This window comes from Lethenteron reissneri, chromosome 1, assembly GCF_015708825.2.
Source record: "Lethenteron reissneri isolate LAM-NWPU_2019-01 chromosome 1, ASM1570882v1, whole genome shotgun sequence".
In the NCBI taxonomy this organism is placed as follows: Eukaryota; Metazoa; Chordata; class Hyperoartia; order Petromyzontiformes; family Petromyzontidae; genus Lethenteron; species Lethenteron reissneri.
Window position 1 is genome coordinate 7,037,725 of NC_083779.1, and position 20,159 is coordinate 7,057,883.

Sequence of the window (20,159 nt, forward strand, 5' to 3'; positions counted from 1 at the left end):
TGTTAAGGCTACACGGGGGGGGAGGGGGTCTTTGTGTTACAAGAGACTGAGAAAGATTGGGATTCGCCGTTTTTTGGTGGCATCGGCGAACCAGGCACGCGTTCACGCCTGGGCTCCCGGTACGTTTGTGATGATGATGATGATGACAATGCCACTGATAATCGTAGTGGTGGTGGTGATGGTGGTGGTGATGGTTGTGTTGTTGGTCTTGATGATAGCGGTGGTGTTAGTAGTGATGATGATGGGGTTGGTGATGGCAATTGGCGTTGGTGATGATCACGTTAAAGGTGGTGGTGATGATATAATGGTTTGGGAATGATGTTGATGATAATGGTGTCGGTGATGATGATGATGGTAATGGTTTGGGGATGATGTTGGTGATGATGGTTTTGGTGATTTTTGATGATGTACCCGATCTGGCCAGATGTCGCAACAAGCCAAGCAGGTTTATGTACGTACACACCTGTACACACCTGTATACGTACATAATCCATACACAACCTATAATATACAAAACAAAAGATAAGATTCTCTGTATAGCCTTTGCCAGACTGTTGAGGCAAGTGCTGTTCGCGAGCACCTATATTAAGGCCGGCACGGGACCGCCTTTGTCTCCCCAAATGCTGATGTTTACACACACGGCACCAGGTACATACTAATTTAAGGCCGAGTTGACCTAGGGGAGGCCCAGGACCGGTCCAGATATTTCGTTGCCTGCACGGGTGTTGTTGTTGTTGTTGGCGCCCGCGAGCGATCCGTACGGCGCGATTCCATCACACGTGCGGACATGGTACAGACACGTCACGCGTTCACATGACAACATACATACACACGTGTGACACACGTACAGTCATGCGGCACACACACATGCATGATGCGTACATAATTACCTACCCATACGTCGCACGCTTTACAGAGCGTACGTTCAATCACACGTACGCACAATGCACTACACGGAACACGTACAATAGTCGACACGTGCTCATCGTGAAAACGGCGTGCATCCGTCACGTATGTGAGCTTCCCTGCATCATGGGTGATGCACGTATGTGCCACATTGCTGCACGCGCTCGTGCACAACAACAAAGACAAAGCCCCCCCCCCACCCAGTGTAGCCTCCACAGAACTATTTTGGGGGCAAGTGCTGTCCTTTTTAAATATATAGCGAGCACCTAAATAAAGGCCGGCACAGCGCACGAGGGGGTAACTCCCCGCGCGGACGCCTTTGTCTCCCCGACCCAGAGGTTCGCTCAGTTGCGGGCTATAGGCACGAGAGGGGAGAGAGGACGGGGGGGGGGACTACCTCCGATCTCATCGAGATGTCGCAACGCCGCCGATGAGAGCGGTGGAGAGGGGGGGGGGGCTGGGAAATCTCCATCGCCGGTGCGTTCACTGCGCCACACAAAAGGCAAAGATGCCCCGTGTAGCCTCGAACAGACTGTTGGGGCAAGTGCTCTGAGCGAGTCAGCAGCTACCGATGAACGCCGGCAACGCACACGAGGGAGTGGGGTGGTGGGGGGAGGGGGGTCAGCACCACGCCCGACCGCCTTTGTCTCCCCTTTTGCGGCGATGTTGCATACACACCCGTGCCCGTGTGCTGCACGCGTGTGTACTGTGTGTGTACTGTGTGTGTACTGTGTGTACTGTGCTGCACGCGTGTGTACTGTGTGTGTACTGTGTGTGTACTGTGTGTGTACTGTGTGTACTGTGTGTGTACTGTGTGTACTGTGTGTGTACTGTGTGTACTGTGCTGCACGCGTGTGTACTGTGTGTGTACTGTGTGTGTACTGTGTGTACTGTGTGTGTACTGTGTGTGTATTGTGTGTACTGTGCTGCACGCGTGTGTACTGTGTGTGTACTGTGTGTGTACTGTGTGTGTACTGTGTGTACTGTGTGTGTACTGTGTGTACTGTGCTGCACGCGTGTGTACTGTGTGTACTGTGTGTACTGTGTGTGTACTGTGTGTACTGTGTGTGTACTGTGTGTACTGTGTGTGTACTGTGTGTACTGTGTGTGTACTGTGTGTATTGTGTGCTGCACGCGTGTGTACTGTGTGTGTACTGTGTGTACTGTGTGTGTACTGTGTGTACTGTGTGTGTACTGTGTGTACTGTGTGTGTACTGTGTGTACTGTGCTGCACGCGTGTGTACTGTGTGTGTACTGTGTGTACTGTGTGTGTACTGTGCTGCACGCGTGTGTACTGTGTGTGTACTGTGTGTGTACTGTGTGTACTGTGTGTGTACTGTGTGTACTGTGCTGCACGCGTGTGTACTGTGTGTGTACTGTGTGTGTACTGTGTGTACTGGGCTGCACGCGTGTGTACTGTGTGTACTGTGTGTACTGTGTGTGTACTGTGTGTACTGTGTGTATTGTGTGTGTACTGTGTGTACTGGGCTGCACGCGTGTGTACTGTGTGTACTGTGTGTGTACTGTGTGTACTGTGTGCTGCACGCGTGTGTACTGTGTGTGTACTGTGTGTACTGTGTGTGTACTGTGTGTACTGTGTGTGTACTGTGTGTACTGTGCTGCACGCGTGTGTACTGTGTGTGTACTGTGTGTACTGTGCTGCACGCGTGTGTACTGTGTGTGTACTGTGTGTGTACTGTGTGTGTACTGTGTGTGTACTGTGCTGCACGCGTGTGTACTGTGTGTGTACTGTGCTGCACGCGTGTGTACTGTGTGTGTACTGTGTGTACTGTGTGTGTACTGTGTGTGTACTGTGTGTACTGCGTGTGTACTGTGTGTACTGTGTGTGTACTGTGTGTACTGTGCTGCACGCGTGTGTACTGTGTGTGTACTGTGTGTGTACTGTGTGTACTGTGTGTGTACTGTGTGTACTGTGCTGCACGCGTGTGTACTGTGTGTGTACTGTGTGTACTGTGTGTGTACTGTGTGTACTGTGTGTGTACTGTGTGTGTACTGTGTGTGTACTGTGTGTACTGTGCTGCACGCGTGTGTACTGTGTGTGTACTGTGTGTGTACTGTGTGTACTGTGCTGCACGTGTGTGTACTGTGTGTGTACTGTGTGTGTACTGTGTGTACTGTGCTGCACGCGTGTGTACTGTGTGGGTACTGTGTGTACTGTGTGTGTACTGTGTGTGTACTGTGTGTGTACTGTGTGTACTGTGCTGCACGCGTGTGTACTGTGTGTGTACTGTGTGTGTACTGTGTGTACTGTGTGTACTGTGCTGCACGTGTGTGTACTGTGTGTACTGTGTGCTACACGCGTGTGTACTGTGTGTGTACTGTGTGTGTACTGTGCTGCACGCGTGTGTACTGTGTGTGTACTGTGTGTGTACTGTGCTGCACGCGTGTGTACTGTGTGTTGTGTACTGGTGTGGTGTACTGTGTGTGTACTGTGTGTATGTGTGTGTGTACTGTGTGTTGTGTGTGTACTGTGTGTGTGGTGTGTGTATACTGTGGACTCGTTTGAGGCTGAGTCTACCTAGGGGGAGGCTCGGGACGGGTTCATCAAAGCGTCACACCACACAACCCACACCAAGACAAAGATCCCCCGTATAGTCTTAACAGACCGTAGGGGCAAGTGCTGTTAGCGAGCACCTATGAAGGCCGGCACAGCACACGAGGGGGTGGGTGGCCAGCAACACGCCCGACCGCCTTTGTCTCCCCAGTGGCGATGTTTACACTCCGCACCAGGTACTCATTTGAGGCTGAGTCGATCTAGGGGAGGCCCAGGACTGGTTCAGATAATCGACACTGATGGTGGCCGTGAGCGAGAATCGAACTCGGGTCGCCGCGTTCGTAGCGCAGCGTAGTGCTAACCACTACACCACCGCTCCACACACACACACCCAGACACACACACATACACACCACAACACATCACACAGTACACACACCACAACACATCACACAGTACACACACATATCACAGTACACACCACAACACATCACACAGTACACACACATATCACAGTACACATCACACTACACCAACACACACAGCACACACATCACACTACACACACACACATCACCCTACAAACACACACATCACACACACATATCACAGTACACACCACAACACATCACAGTACACACGCACACAGTGCACACATCACACTACACACACAGTACACACACACACATCACACTACACACATCACACATCACACAGTACACATACATATCACAGTACACACCACAACACATCACACAGTACACACACAGTTCACACACATCACAGTACACACACACACAGTACATACACACATCACAGTTCACACACATCACAGTACACTCACACACATCACAGTTCACACACACACAGTACACACACACACAGTACACACACACAGTACACACACACATCACAGTACACGCACACACACAGTACACGCTACACACGCCCCATGACTTAATTTCAGCCGGGTCTATCCGGGGTCTGCCAGACGGAAGCTATTGTTGGTGCCCGGCACACCACGCCCAGTATATTACACTGAACACTCACAGTACACGCAGCACACTGAACACTCACAGTACACACACGCAAAGTACAGACAAACACACAGTACATACACAGTACACCCACGCAGCATACATACACAGAGTACTTACACAGTACACACATACGGCGCACAGTACACACACACAGTACACACACAGTACACACACTACACACACACAGTACACACACATCACCCAGTACACACACACAGTACACAATACACACACATCACACAGTACACACACACAGTACGCACACACACAGTGCATACAGTACACACGCGTGCAGCACACAGTACACACGCGTGCAGCACACAGTACACACAGTACACACACATCACACAGTACATACAGTACACACGCGTGCAGCACACAGTACACACAGTACACACACAGTACACACACATCACACAGTGCATACAGTACACACGCGTGCAGCACACAGTACACACACAGTACGCACGCGTGCAGCACACAGTACACACAGTATACCACACCACACACACAGTACACACACAACACACAGTACACACACAGTACACACAGTACACACGCGTGCAGAACACAGTACACACGCGTGCAGAACACAGTACACACACACCACACACACAGTACACAGTACACACAGTACACACACAGTACACACGCGTGCAGCACACAGTACACACGCGTGCAGCACACAGTACACACACATCACACACAGTACACACAGTACACACGCGTGCAGAACACAGTACACACAGTATACACACACCACACACACAGTACACACACCACACACAGTACACACAGTACACACAGTACACACGCGTGCAGCACACAGACCGCGTGACCTTTAGGCGCTCTCCGCGTGCTCTTCCCCCCTCCTCCCTCTGCCGGGATCCTCGCGACGAGAGGAGGAGGAGGAGGCGGCGGCGAGCCCGGGGGCTCTGCCGGTGATGGAGGGCGCCGACAGAGACACGGGGACAGGGAGAGACACGGGGTGTAGAAACAGGCAGGGAGAGACACGGGGGTGTAGAAACAGGCAGGGAGAGACACGGGGGTGTAGATACAGGCAGGGAGAGACACGGGGGTGTAGAGACAGACAGGGAGAGACACGGGGTGTATAGACAGGCAGGGAGAGACACGGGGGTGTAGAAACAGGCAGGGAGAGACACGGGGTGTATAGACAGGCAGGGAGAGACACGGGGGTGTAGAAACAGGCAGGGAGAGACACGGGGGTGTAGAGACAGGCAGGGAGAGACACGGGGATAGAGAGACGCAGTGACACAGACAGAGACACGGGGACACAGAGACACGGGGACAAGGAGAGACACGGGGGTGTAGAGACAGGGGGACAGGGAGAGACACGGGGACAGGGAGAGACACGGGGACAGGGAGACGCCGTGCCACAGACAGAGACACGGGGACATAGAGAGACACGGGGGTATAGAGACACAGACATAGACACGGGGACAAGGAGAGACACAGGAGAAACACGGGGGTGTAGAGACAGGCAGGGAGAGACACGGGGACAAGGAGAGACACGGGGATACAGAGACGCAGTGACACAGACAGAGACACGGGGACAAGGAGAGACACAGGAGAAACACGGGGGTGTAGAGACAGGCAGGGAGAGACACGGGGACAAGGAGAGACACGGGGATACAGAAACGCAGTGACACAGACAGAGACACGGAGACAGGGAGAGACACGGGAAAAGGGAGAGACACGGGGATATAGAGACAGGCAGAGAGAGACACGGGGACACATACAGAGACACGGGGACAAGGAGAGACACGTGGATAGAGAGACGCAGTGACACAGACAGAGACACGGGGACAAGGAGAGACACGGGGATAGAGAGACACAGTGACACAGACAGAGACACGGGGACACAGAGACACGGGGACAATGAAAGACACGGGGGTGTAGAGACAGGCAGGGAGAGACACAGTGACACAGACAGAGACACGGGGATAGAGAGACACAGTGACACAGACAGAGACACGGGAGAGACACGGGGATATAGAGACAGGCAGGGAGAGACACAGTGACACAGACAGAGACACGGGGACAAGGAGAGACACAGACAGAGACACGGGGACAAGGAGAGACACGTGGATAGAGAGACGCAGTGACACGCAGGGAGATACGGAGACATAGTAACAGAGACACGGGGAGGAAAATACAGAGAGACAGACGTGGAGACAAGGGATAGAGACAGAGACAGCGAGAGACACAAACACAGAGAGACGCATTTTCACGCACAGACAGAGAGAAACACACACAGACAGACACGCAAAGACAAAGATCCCCCCTATAGCCTTAACAGACTGTTGGGGCCGTTAGCCAACACCTATGAAGGCCGGCACGGCACACGAGGGGGCGGGCGGCCAACACCACGCCCGGCCGCCTTTGTCTCCCCGGTGGCGATGATTACACACCGCACCACGTACTCATTTAACGCCGAGTCGACTTAGCGGAGGTCCATGACCGGTTCAGAAATCGTTACCGGTGTTGACCGTGAGCGGGAATCGAACTCGGGTCGCCGGGTTCGTAGCACAGCGCGTTAACCGCTACACCACCGCTCCCCAGACACACACACATATATATACTACCCACTACCATAAGAGACAGACAGACACACACACATACACATACACGCAGAGAAACACAGAGACACAGATAGACACAGACAGAGAGAGACACAGAGAGACACAGAGAGACACAGACACAGAGAGAGAGACACACACAGACACAGAAATACACACAGAGACATACCGAGAGAGACACACACTGAGAGACAGACAGAAAGAGACAGAGAGACACACACAGACAGAGAGACACACACACAGACAGAGAGAGACACACAGAGAGAGAGACACACACACTGAGAGAGACACACACAGACAGAGAGAAACGCCGAGAGAGAGAGAGAGACACACCGGCAGAGAGACACACATACAGACAGAGAGAGACACAGAGAGACACACCGAGAGAGAGACACACACACACAGGCAGAGAGGAGGAAGATGCACGCGGCAAATGGATCTTGCGCGGCGCGCGGATGGAGAGCGAGCGGGAGAGGGAGGAGAGGGGGGGGGAGGAAGAGAGGGGGGGAGATGTGCAAGAGGGTCATGATGGAGAGAGGCGGTGGTGGTGGTTGTGGTGGTTGTGGTGGTGGTTGTTATGGTGGTGGTGGTGGTGGATGGAGGAATGGATGGCGGGTGTATATTTTGGTGAAATATGGTTAAAAATCGGGTTGGTATACGGGAGGGGGGGGGTGCATCGGGTGACGTACGCGCGCGCACGTGACCAAGCCGAGCATCGCCCTACCGACCAATCAGATCGCTGCACTAATAAAGAGAGATCCGAGTTCTATTCATGACCAGCACCACCACCACCATCACCACCATCATCATCATCAGCACCACCATCATCATCATCAGCACCACCATCATTATCAGCACCACCACCATCATCAGCACCACCACCATCATCAGCACCACCATCATCATCATCAGCACCACCATCATCATCATCAGCACCACCATCATCATCATCAGCACCACCATCATCATCAGCACCACCATCATCATCATCATCAACACCACCATCAGCACCACCATCATCATCAGCACCACCATCAGCAGCACCACCATCATCATCAGCAGCACCACCATCATCATCAGCAGCACCGCCATCATCATCATCAGCACCACCATCATCATCAGCACCACCATCATCATCAGCACCACCACCATCATCATCAGCACCACCATCATCATCAGCACCACCACCATAATCACCAGCACCACCATCATCATCAGCACCACCACCACCATCTTCATCAGCACCATCATCATCACCATCAGCACCACCACCTTCAGCACTACCACCATCAGCACCACCACCATCATCATCATCAGCACCATCAGCACCACCGCCATCAGCACCACCACCATCATCATCATCAGCACCACCACCACCATTACCGGCCATGGTCTATCGACTGCTGGATGAATGCCTCCCCAAACCCCGATCCGGCGACATCAACGATCCACCGTGCGCCACCTGCAAGTCGACGCAATTTCGTCGCTCCATCTCCTGGCGTTCTATAAAACACGAGGATCGCGATGTGGCTGCCATGGAGTATGTTGCGTCATTTTTGTTGCTGTTGTCGTTGCGCGGTTGTCATGCCCGCGAATGCCTCTACATATTTGTATTCGCGAACATAACGACGGGTGGAGCGGTGGCGCAGTGCTTAGTGCAACTAAACTTGCCGCTATGAACCCGCCGACGCGAGTTCGATTCCCGCTCACGGCCAACGTGTGAGGGTGGTTCCCGTCCGGATGATATGCGAACCGCACTTCTCCCCGTTCGCCAAGCCGCGCGCACCCAGCGTGGCCACAGTGGAAGAAACCTCTCATGACCGACGCGCCGTGCGGAGTCCCTAATGCAGCCCACGCTGCCTTCAGAAGGCCGCGGCGTCCGGCCGACGAACGGAACGCGTCCGAAAGAGGACGTCCATCATGCAGGCGCCACGGTGGCTTGGAGATGTTAACTACCTCGCCTCGTATACAGGAGGTCGTGGGTTCGATCCCGACCCTGACGATGCCTGCTGCTGCATATATCTCATCATCATCATCATCACGGTGGCTGGGAGATGTTAACTACCTCGCCTGGTACACAGGAGGTCGTGGGTTCGATCCCGACCCTGACGATGCCTGCTGCTGTGTATTTGTAGTTTGCGTCTCTCTCTCTCTCTCCCCCCGTGGTCGCGTGGATTTCTCTCCCAGGTTTTTTCTACCACGTTTAGAATCAACGTCATGACGCGTCTTAGAGTATTTGGCAGCTATACATTTCCACATGCTGATGATGAGGATGACGAGTCACTACGTTGAGCTATCGTTTGCGGCCAGATCGCTTCTGAAAAAATAGCTATAATACAGCTCAGTTGGGGGCCGTACCTCGGTAAAATAAAATAAAAAATGTGTGTAGAGACAGGGCGATGACACGAGCTCGTGTTGCAGCGGGAACCCCTGCGGGATTGCGAGAGGTGGCAGCGGCGTCGGCGCTTTGGCCATGGAAGCCTTCATTCAGCAGTGAATCGAGCATGGCTCTCGCTATTTAAATGATGGCGACGATGAATGTGTGAGTAGGTGTGTGTGTGTGCGTCGAGGTTTATGTGTGTGTCGAGATGTGTGTGTCGAGGTGTGTGTTTGTGTGTGTCGAGGTGTGTCTAAGTGTGTGAATGTGTGTGTGTGTCTAGGTATGTGTGTGTCTCGGTGTGTGTGTGTCTGTGTCTACGTGTGTGTGTGTGTCTCGCTAACAGCACTTGCCCCTACAGTCTGTTAAGGCTATACGGGGATCTTTGTCTTTTTTATCTTTGTGTGTGTCTGGGTGTGTGTGTGTCGAGGTGTGTGTGTGTGTGTCTATGTGTGTGTGTGTCTTGGTGTGTGTCTTGGTGTGTATGTGTGTCGAGGTGTGTGTGGGGAGCGGTAGCGTAGCGTTTAGCGCGCTGCGCTACGAAGCTGGCAACCCGAGTACCTGGTGCGGTATGTAAACATCGCTACTCGGAAGACAAAGGCGGTCGGGCGTGGTGTTGGCCACCTCATGTGCCGTGCCGGCCTTCATATGTGCTACTCGCTAACAGCACTTGCCCCAACAGTCTGTTACAGGCTACACGGGGGGGGGGGGGGATCTTTGTCTTTTGTAGTCAAAATGTTTCGTGAAACCCGCCACCACCCGACACAGCCAATTAGTCGGGGTGTTTGTCACGTAAACAAAACGTGAGCAATAAGTTACGAGTTCACCACCCCGGTTGTGTGTTGGCGAAATCAACCCACAGCAGCGTTTACAATCGGAGTACGGTGACGTTTCGCTGGCGATTACAACAACAACAACAACAACCACCAACAACAACAACAACCACCACCAGCAACAACAACCACCAGCAGCAGCAGCATCATCCTCGGGCGATAGCCAAAACACCTTTATTACGCATACTCTTCGGTTCTTTCGGTAAAGTCACGTAGGTATAAAATAAAATATTGTGGAATAATATTGGTCGCGAAAGCCTCGGCGTTGAAGTGTGATCACGGATTTTATTATTTTACGACCCCCATCAGCCGGATAGAGATCATGAACATCATCACCGGCATTGGCCGTGATTTATCCACTGCTGGATGAAGGCTGTCCCACCCACCCCAAGCCGTCGCGACGCCACGTGCAGTCCCCGCGCACAAACCACGGAAGCAACAGCAGCTGATGACGACGACGACGATGATACTCGATGGTTGCTGACGACGATGACGACGATGATACTCGATGGTTGCTGACGACGATGACTTCTGCACTCAGCTACCCCGATACAACCATGCCGTGTTCTGGTGGAACGAACGGGTTACTCCACTCAGCTACCCCACTACAACCACGCGGACTCTGGTGGAACGAGTGGATTGCTCCGCTCAGCTACCCAACCCGCGCTCACCCCAACCCGCGCTCACCCCAACCCGCGCTCACCCCAACCCGCGCTCACCCCAACCCACCCTTCCTGCCCGGATGCTGCCGTGGAGTGGCTCGCCACGCTCCACAGACGCCACAACGGAACGCTGCGACTGCTGCCTCTGCTTTGTTCAGACTCCGCACGATGGAAGCAGCAGCGGAGCGGAAAGCGACGTTTCAGGAAACGACCCTAGCTGGCACCTTATTTAGAGCACGCGTACAACATCTGTGGCGACATTCGCCTCGCTAGCCCTTCTAGAACATCATCACAGTCAACACGTGCCGTACAACATCTGTGTACACACACACACGCACACGTGCACACACACGCACACGTGTGTACACACACGCACATGCACACGTGTGTACACACACGCACATGCACACGTGTGTACACACACGCACATGCACACGTGTGTACACGTGTATATAAATATCCCCGTATAGCCCTCACATACTGTTGGGGCAAATTCAGATAATCGTCACTGGGGTTAGTGGCCGTGAGCCGGGATTCGTCGGACAGAGCGCTTAACGCTACCCCCCCCGCCCCTACTTGCACACAGACGCATGTACACACACGCGTATCTGTGTACAACTAGCCATACAAAATACAAGTGTACACACGTGTGTGTGTGTATATGTACGTGTCTATGTGTGCAAGTCTATCCAATTACACGTGGATGTGTACAGGTGTACCGTATGTACACAAATACACATTTGTGCATGTGTATATGTATGTGACGATTATCTGAACTGGCCCTGGGCCTCCCCTAGGTCGACTCAGCCTCAAATGAGTACCCGGTGCAGTGTGTAAACATCGGTACTAGGGAGACAAAGGCGGCCGGGCGTGGTGTTGGCCACCCACCCCATCGTGTGCCGTGCCGGCCTTAATAGGTGCTCGCTAACAGCGCTTGCCCCTACAGTCTGTTAAGGCTATACGGGGGATCTTTATCTTTGTGTGCACACGCTTCTAGACGCATGGGGAGCGGTGGTGCAGCGGTTAGCGCTACGCTGCGCTACGAACCCGGCATTCCGAGTTCGATTCCCGCTCACGGCCACCAACACCAGCGACGATTGTCTGAACCGGTCCTGGACCTCCCCTAGGTCGACTCGGCCTCGAATCAGTACCTGCTGGTGCGACGTGTCGATATATCGCCACTGGGGAGACAAAGGCGGCCTGGTCACCCACAGCCTCGTGCGCCGTGCCGGCCTGCATAGGTGCAAGTCGCTAACAGCAATCTTGATTTTTTTAGCTTTCGTGACTGCAGGAATCCATACTCTACTTTGGTTCTTTCGGTAAAGTCACGTGGGTAGAAAATAACAATAAATCACGACGTTTCGGGCGCGGCACACGTGTCCGTCATCGGGTGATGATCGGGTGATGATCGGGTGATGATCGGGTGATGATCGGGTGATGATCGGGTGATGATCGGGTGATGATCGGGTGATGATGGACGCTTGTGCGAAACGTCGTGATTTATTTTTTATTTCATTTTATACCTACTGACTTTATCGCTAAGAGCACTTGCCCGTTGAACACGAAGTGTTTTGGCTTTCGCGACCGATATCATCCATGAGAGGTTTTTTTTTTTTGGGGGGGGGGGGGGGGTTAGAACGCATAAATATACAAATGTGTCGTTAAACCCGCCACCACCCGATACAGCCAACTGGTAAAATTTGTCACGTGAACAGAACGTGGCCAATTCGTTGGTCGTACAGCACTACTGTGTAGTGTAATGTATAGTAGTGTATAGTGTAGTGTATATTAGTGTAGTGTATAGTAGTGTAGTGTATAGTAGTGTAGTGTATAGTAGTGTAGTGTATATTATAGTGTATAGTGTAGTGTATAGTGTAGTGTATAGTGTAGTGTACAGTAGTGTAGTGTATCGTGGAGTGTATAGTAGTGTAGTGTATAGTAGTGTATAGTCGTGTAGTATATAGTAGTGTAGTGTATAGTGTAGTGTATAGTGTAGTGTATAGTGTAGTATACTAATACAGCAACACCGGTTGTGTTGGAGAGCCAAGCCACAACATTTACAATCCGAGTACCGCGACGTTTCGCCAGTAATTACAACCAGCTTTATCAGGCGACAGCCAGATTAGTGGAGAAGTACTCGTGTTTTGTTCCTTAAATACGAGGCGTAGATGTGATGACAACACTTTGTGCGTTCTTCTTGTGCGAAGTGGGGGGGGGGGGGGTGTTAATGAAGTGACAATGTGATAATTTACTTGAACCGCGTGTGGTATTACCTTTAGCACTTGCCCCAACCGTCTGTTAGGACTATACGGGGGAGCTTTGTCTTTGTATTTTGTATGTATGTTGAACTTATTTCGCACCGTACGTAGCCGACCGTGCTAATCGCAGGTGCGGACACGCACGTGTACACGTGTATGTGTGTGTACACACGTCTACACGTGTACACACGTGTATGTGTGTGTACACGTGTATGTGTGTGTGCACGTGTATGTGTGTGTACACGTCTGTGTGCGTGTACACGTGTATGTGTGTGTACACGTGTATGTGTGTAAACGTGTATGTGTGTACACACACGTATGTGTGTGTACACACGTGTATGTGTGTGTAAACGTGTATGTGTGTGTACACGTGTATGTGTGTACACATGTCTGTGTGTGTACACGTGTATGTGTATACGTGTACACGTGTACACGTACACGTGTATATGTATGTACACGTGTATGTGTGTGTACACGTGTACATATGTGTACACAGACAAAGATCCCCCTTACACCCTTAACAGACTGTTGGGGCAAGTGCCGTTAGCGAGCACCTATGAAGGCCGGCACGGCACACGAGGGGGTGGGTGGCCAGCACCACGCCCGGCCGCCTTTGTCTCCTCAATGGCGAAGTTTACTACACACCGCACCAGGTACTCATTTGAGGCCTTAGTCGTACGTGTGTGCACGTGTTTCTGAGTTATACACCGCCAATTCCCTTCCTCTTTCCTCCACTCGCCCCTCCACTCCTTCCCGTCCCTCCCCACCCACTCTCGCTTCTATGGCTGCTGTCACTCATTCCTCAACCATTGCAGCGATGCCCTTGCCACGTTTTTTATTTTATTTTCAACAACCACGGCAAGCGTTTGGGGTGCAGGTTACTCCGTGGAGAGGGTGGCTTGGGATGAATTCCGAGCTAAAACTTTTCACAGGCGGAAGAAGATCGCATCCCGTGCACGTTGTAGACACCTTCCAATACGTTTATATAATAATCTAAACATTATGGAGCGCTCCTGTTGATACATTTAAATATATTTCTCCCTATATACAGAGATTCGTACATACATCCGTATATTAATTTTCATATCTACTATATTCTTGGTTCTTTCGGTAAAGTCACATAGAAGGGAAATAATAACGTAATAAAAATAAAACATAATAAAATAAAATTCTCACGACGTTTCGGCCACAACGCAAGCAGCCGTCCTCAGGTGAAGAAACAGAGCTGTCGGAAAGACAGCGTCCTAATGAACGCTGTTTTCTTCTCCATTTCTTCACCTGAGGACGGCTGCTTGCGTTGTGGCCGAAACGTCGTGAGAATTTTATTTTATTATGTTTTATTGTTTATTATTTTATTATTTCCCTTCTACGTGACTTTGCCGAGAGAACCAAGAATATGAATTACTGCAGTCACGAAAGCTCTAAATCGAAACTTATATCTACTGTTATATATTGAGATCTTATAAGTAGACGCCAATATATTGATATATTTTCATATATTTTGATTCACAGAGTACTGTACTTTATATTCATATTTATGCTTCTATAGTTTCTTAAATAGACATTCATATATATACAAATATTCCGCTATACAGAGATTCGTAAACAGTATATGTGTAGATATTCCTCTGTGTATACTACTCTATATTTCTGTTTCAATTCCTGTACGCATACTGGGACAATACAAAAAGGACAATACTGCTAATTATTTTGCGTTGCTATAAATGATGTCATATGTACGCATATATAAAACCCTTTATATACACACACACATATATATATAACACCATATATCCTTCATAGCGCATGATGTGCCTTGCAGGACAAAGGGATATTGCCCGAAACGTCGCGTGTTTTATTTTCTTGGGGTTGTCTTGGATTAATTGTTAGTTTAATTCTTAGTTTAATTGTTAGTTTAACACGCAGGCATGAACTAGTGTCCAAGCGGCACGTTTGGTTTACGTAACAAACCCTTACCGATTTGCTGTGTCGGGTGGTGACGGGTTAACGACACATTCATGTTTACGCGATCTAACCCAAACACAATATTAATACGGATTATTTTTGTTGTCTTAGACGGTTGTTGTTGTTGTTCTGCTGCCTTGCGCCATGCTTGTTAACACAATCTGCAGGGATGTACGGTACGGTACCGTCCAGGTGCCATTTCTACTTTCCATACTTAATGAACAGTTATGAAAATGTCTTTGTTTTTTAAAGGCGACTCTCTTACACTCTACTCCGTCTTACTCTGGGTCGGCCATCGAACAAAGAGAGGCCGCGCTTTCCGATGCGCGTCTGCGGCCGTCTGGAACGCTCTACCTTCCGATATTAGGAAGCCCCTGTGGAGCGGCGATGCACTTTGAAATCATCATCGTCGTCGTCCAGATTGACAAACTAATTTTCTTTAGAACTGCTGGTTGTTGTTGTTGTTTAAATGTGTTGTCCCCCCCGCCCCACACACCATCGATTAGCGCAGTTGGTTACGCGCTGTACGAAATACATTCAACAAACATAAGTACGAATCCTTTTATTGTATTATGTTGTTGTTGCTGCCGTTGTTGTTGTAACTTGTTTGTCTACGGGCAGAGTGGCTTGAAAACAAACAAAAAGCCTCTTAGCTCAGTAGGCTTTACTAAATAAACTTCTGATTCTTATCAACTTCTGACCGTACGGGACATCTGTGACCAAGGGCTATTATTGTTTATACATCCCATCAGCCACACGACATACTGGATGTTGGTGCCGTATGGCTCGTGATGTCCGACGTTTCGCGCTCACGCCACGTGCCGAGAGGCGGCGCCGCAACCGCCTGGGAGCTTGAATTCCTTGGCAATGAGAAGCTCGCCCCCGTCGTACGGGCAGCGAAACGTCGGACACCGCGTCGAGAACAACACGCGGTTTCAACCCAAACAAACACACACATACACACGGGAGTGAGACAATTACCGTGTAAAATTACATATGCGTCTTCTTGGTCTGAATGACTCTGCCTTCTCGACAGACCTGTTCTCCACCTGAAGACGGCTGCTTGCGTTGTGGCCGAAACGTCGTGAGAATTATTTTATTATGTTTTATTTTTATTATTTTATTATTTTCCTTCTACGTGACTTTACCGAAAGAACCAAGAAGATGAATCCCTGCAGTCACGAAAGCTTTGAATCGAAATTTTACATATGCGTGTTAACAATGTCTGTATATATATGCTTTATAATTGTACATTTTTTTATTAATAAATTTAGACCAAGATTTCTCTTTAAATTAAAATATTGATTTCGTCTGATTGGAGGACTCTTTAAATGTATAGCAAAAATAATTACATCTGCATTTACAGACCTTTGTCAATGAACCACTGCTCGGTTAAATGCCTTCCTGCGCGCTCGAGTGCCCGGTTGTAGAGCTACATTGACCATACTTCACCACACTGGTCAGCAGCAAATTGGCGACATATGAGAGTGTGGGGGGGGGGGATCCTAGGCCTGGGTGTCAGATACCATCACTCGCCACTGATGTGAACCGTGGCTCGGATTTCGAACTCGGGTAGCCGGGGTTCACGGCGTAGCGCGCTAACCACTGCGCCACCGCTCTCTAACACTCGCCGGTGATGTAAGTGATCATGATATACACTCTAGAAGGGTTGGAGTCGAGGCCGAATACGGACGGGCGTGTGCACGTTACATTGATGTTTCTGGATCGCGCGAGAGAGAGACGAAATGTCACGCACGGATGTTACCGTCTGTTATTGCTCACGACTGCGAGAATGGGAAGGAAAAAAAAATCGCTTGCGAAATCAAAACCCCAAAATATTCTCGTTGATCGCTCTCACTCCGGCGGGCAGACTCGAGGTGTTCGAGTCTCTTCGCCAGGCAAAGACAAAGATCCCCCGCACAGCCTTGGCAGGCTGTTTAGGGCAAGTGCTGTTAGCGAGCAGCACCTATGAAGGCCGGCACGGTGGCACACGAGGGGGTGGGGTGGCCAGCACCACGCCCGGCCGCCTTTGTCTTCCTTTAGTGCCGATGTTTACACACGGCATCGGGCACTCATTTGAGGCCGAGTCGACCTAGGGGAGGCCCAGGGACCAGTTCAAATAATCGTCACCGGTGGTTGTCGGCCGTGAGCGGGAATCGAACTCGGCTTGCGGGGTCCGTGGCGCGGCGCGGTGCGGCGCGGCGCTAACCGCTGCGCCACCGCTCTCCACACGAGTCTCGCCCGCACCGGTGGACCGAGTAATTCGCCTCCCGTGAAGCGAGTGCGACGCCGAAGCCGATAGAAAGTGGGGTAAACAGCCGTTCCCATTCGATCCGACGACGGTATTTTAGTGTGCGCGTGTCTGCAGCACGCGGCGTTACCTGCAGCACCGCATGGACTGCGTTGACTGCGCGTGACCCAATGGTCCCGCCATGCGCCCGATCTCGCAAATGGTTCGAAAGCTAAGCAGGCGTTGAGCCTGCAATTGCCGCACGGGATGGGAATTGACGGCGCATATAACAGGTGCCATATAGGCTGCGTGGGAGATAACCACAGCGGGCGCATTGGGCAGCCGACGTTCAGCCGACGTTCAGCCGACGTTCAGCCGACGTTCAGCCGACGTTCAGCCGACGTTCAGCCGACGTTCAGCCGACGTTCAGCCGACGTTCAGCCGACGTTCAGCGGAGCGCTGCTGCCACCATCCCAGCCTTCACAAAACGGCACAGCGCATGACACCGGCCTGGTGAAGTATGGACACGCGGCATGACTGATGATCTTTGTCTTTAGTTCGTTGTCCTTCCACCCCCCCCTCCCGCGGCATGGCTGATGATTCTGGTGATTATTGGTATACTGTACATACACAGCATGGCTGATGATGATGGTGGTTGGTATATATCTGCGGCATGGCTGATGATGATGATTGGTATACATACACGGCACGGCTGATGATGGTGGTTGTTATACATGCACAGCATTTCTGATGATGATGGCGGTGATTGTTATACATACACAGCACGGCTGATGACGATGGCTGGTATACATACAAGGCATGGCTGATGATGATAATTGATATACTTACACAGCATTGCTGATGATGGTGATGATTGTTATACATACACGGCATGGATGATGATCATGGCTGGTATACATACAAGGCATGGCTGATGATGATAATTGGTATATATATACAGCATGGCTGATGATGGTGATGATGATTGTTATACATACACAGCACGGCTGATGATGATGATGGTTGTTATACATACACAGCACGGCTGATGATGATTGTTATACATACACAGCACGGCTGATGATGATGATGATTGTTATACATACACAGCACGGCTGATGATGATGATGATTGTTATACATACACAGCACGGCTGATGATGATGGCTGGTATACATACACAGCACGGCTGATTATGATGATTGTTATACATACACAGCACGGCTGATGGTTGTTATACATACACAGCACAGCTGATGATGATGGTTGTTATACATACACGGCACGGCTGATGATGATGGTTGTTATACATACACAGCACAGCTGATGATGATGATGATTGTTATACATACACGGCACGGCTGATGATAACGACGGCTGGTATACATACACGGCATGGCTGGTGGTGGTTGGCCCACACACACACTCGGCGTGTAGTAATTTTGCCTTATTGTACCGATGCAACGGGCACGCGTGAACGCGGGTGTCGTAGCGAGACGCGTTTGCAGGGGAAGGTGCCACGAAATCCGCCGTTTCTTTTTAATTGGACCCGCCACACATTTACGGATCCGCAATTTCACACTTATTTTCTGAGCAGGGGAGGGAAAAAAAATCAAATAAAGAGCAAATATAATCAGACATTTGGCAGCCTCGGCAAATCGCACGTGAATAATTGTCATCTCCAAAGAGGCCCAAAATGGATTCCCCCGTGTCCATCTGTGCGGCGCTTTCATTGAGTGTCACTCTGTGAACCCGGATTGGTGGTTCCGCGGTTCCCGTCACGCGAAGGCACACACACTGGTCTAGTTCATGGGCAATGTGTAACACGTGCGTGCGCGTGTGTGTGTGGCCTGCCGTTGGGTTGACTCAGCCTTAAATGAGTTTCTGGTAGTGGTGCGTCTCTCTTTCCGGCCTCAATAGGTGCTCGCTAACAGCTCTACGAAGCCGGTCGACGCGAGTTCGATTCTCGCTCGCGAGCCTCCCCTAGGTCAACTCAGCCTCAAATTAGTACCTGGTTCGGTGTGCAAGCATCGCCACTGTAGAGACAAAGGCGGCCGGGCGTGTTGCTGGTCACCCACGCCCTCGTGTGTCTTGCCAACCTTCATAGGTGCTCGCTAACAGCACTTGCCCTAACAGTCTGTTAAGGATGTCAGGGGGACCTTTGTCTTTATGTCTCAGTGACCCTGCATGGGCATCTGTCTTTCTCTGCGTCCATGTCTCTGTCTCTGCCTCAATGTGTCTGTGTGTGCGCGCGTGTCTGTCTCAATGTCCTTGTCAGACATAGACACACACGCATAGAGACACAAAGAGACACACACGTGTGCCTTTGTGTGTGTGTGTGTGACTGCATGTTACCCATTGTGTCACGGCACGCGGGATGAGACGGGGGTGAGGGGTGGAGGGGTGAGGAGGGGGGAGGGGTGAGGGGTGAAGAGGGATTCCCACGCGATCAGGGGGGGTGAGGGGCGTGGGAGTGTCTGGGGTTGAAGTTCAAAGTGAATGAGCGTCGTGGTGTGATCTGGCAGTGTTATTGACAGACAGACCTGCTCAGACAATCAGAGGGGACCAGACACGCGTACAGACACTCGATCGGAAAGATATCAGACAAACTAGAAAGAGAGACCAATCAGACAGACAAGTAGAGCGACACACAGGGTGTTATAGAGTCAACAAAACTTCGAATCGTAATCCCCGATTCTTAACGTGGTTGATGAACCTTAACATCCATCCATCCCTCCACCCACCCTCCAATCTCTCCCTCTACCCACCAATCC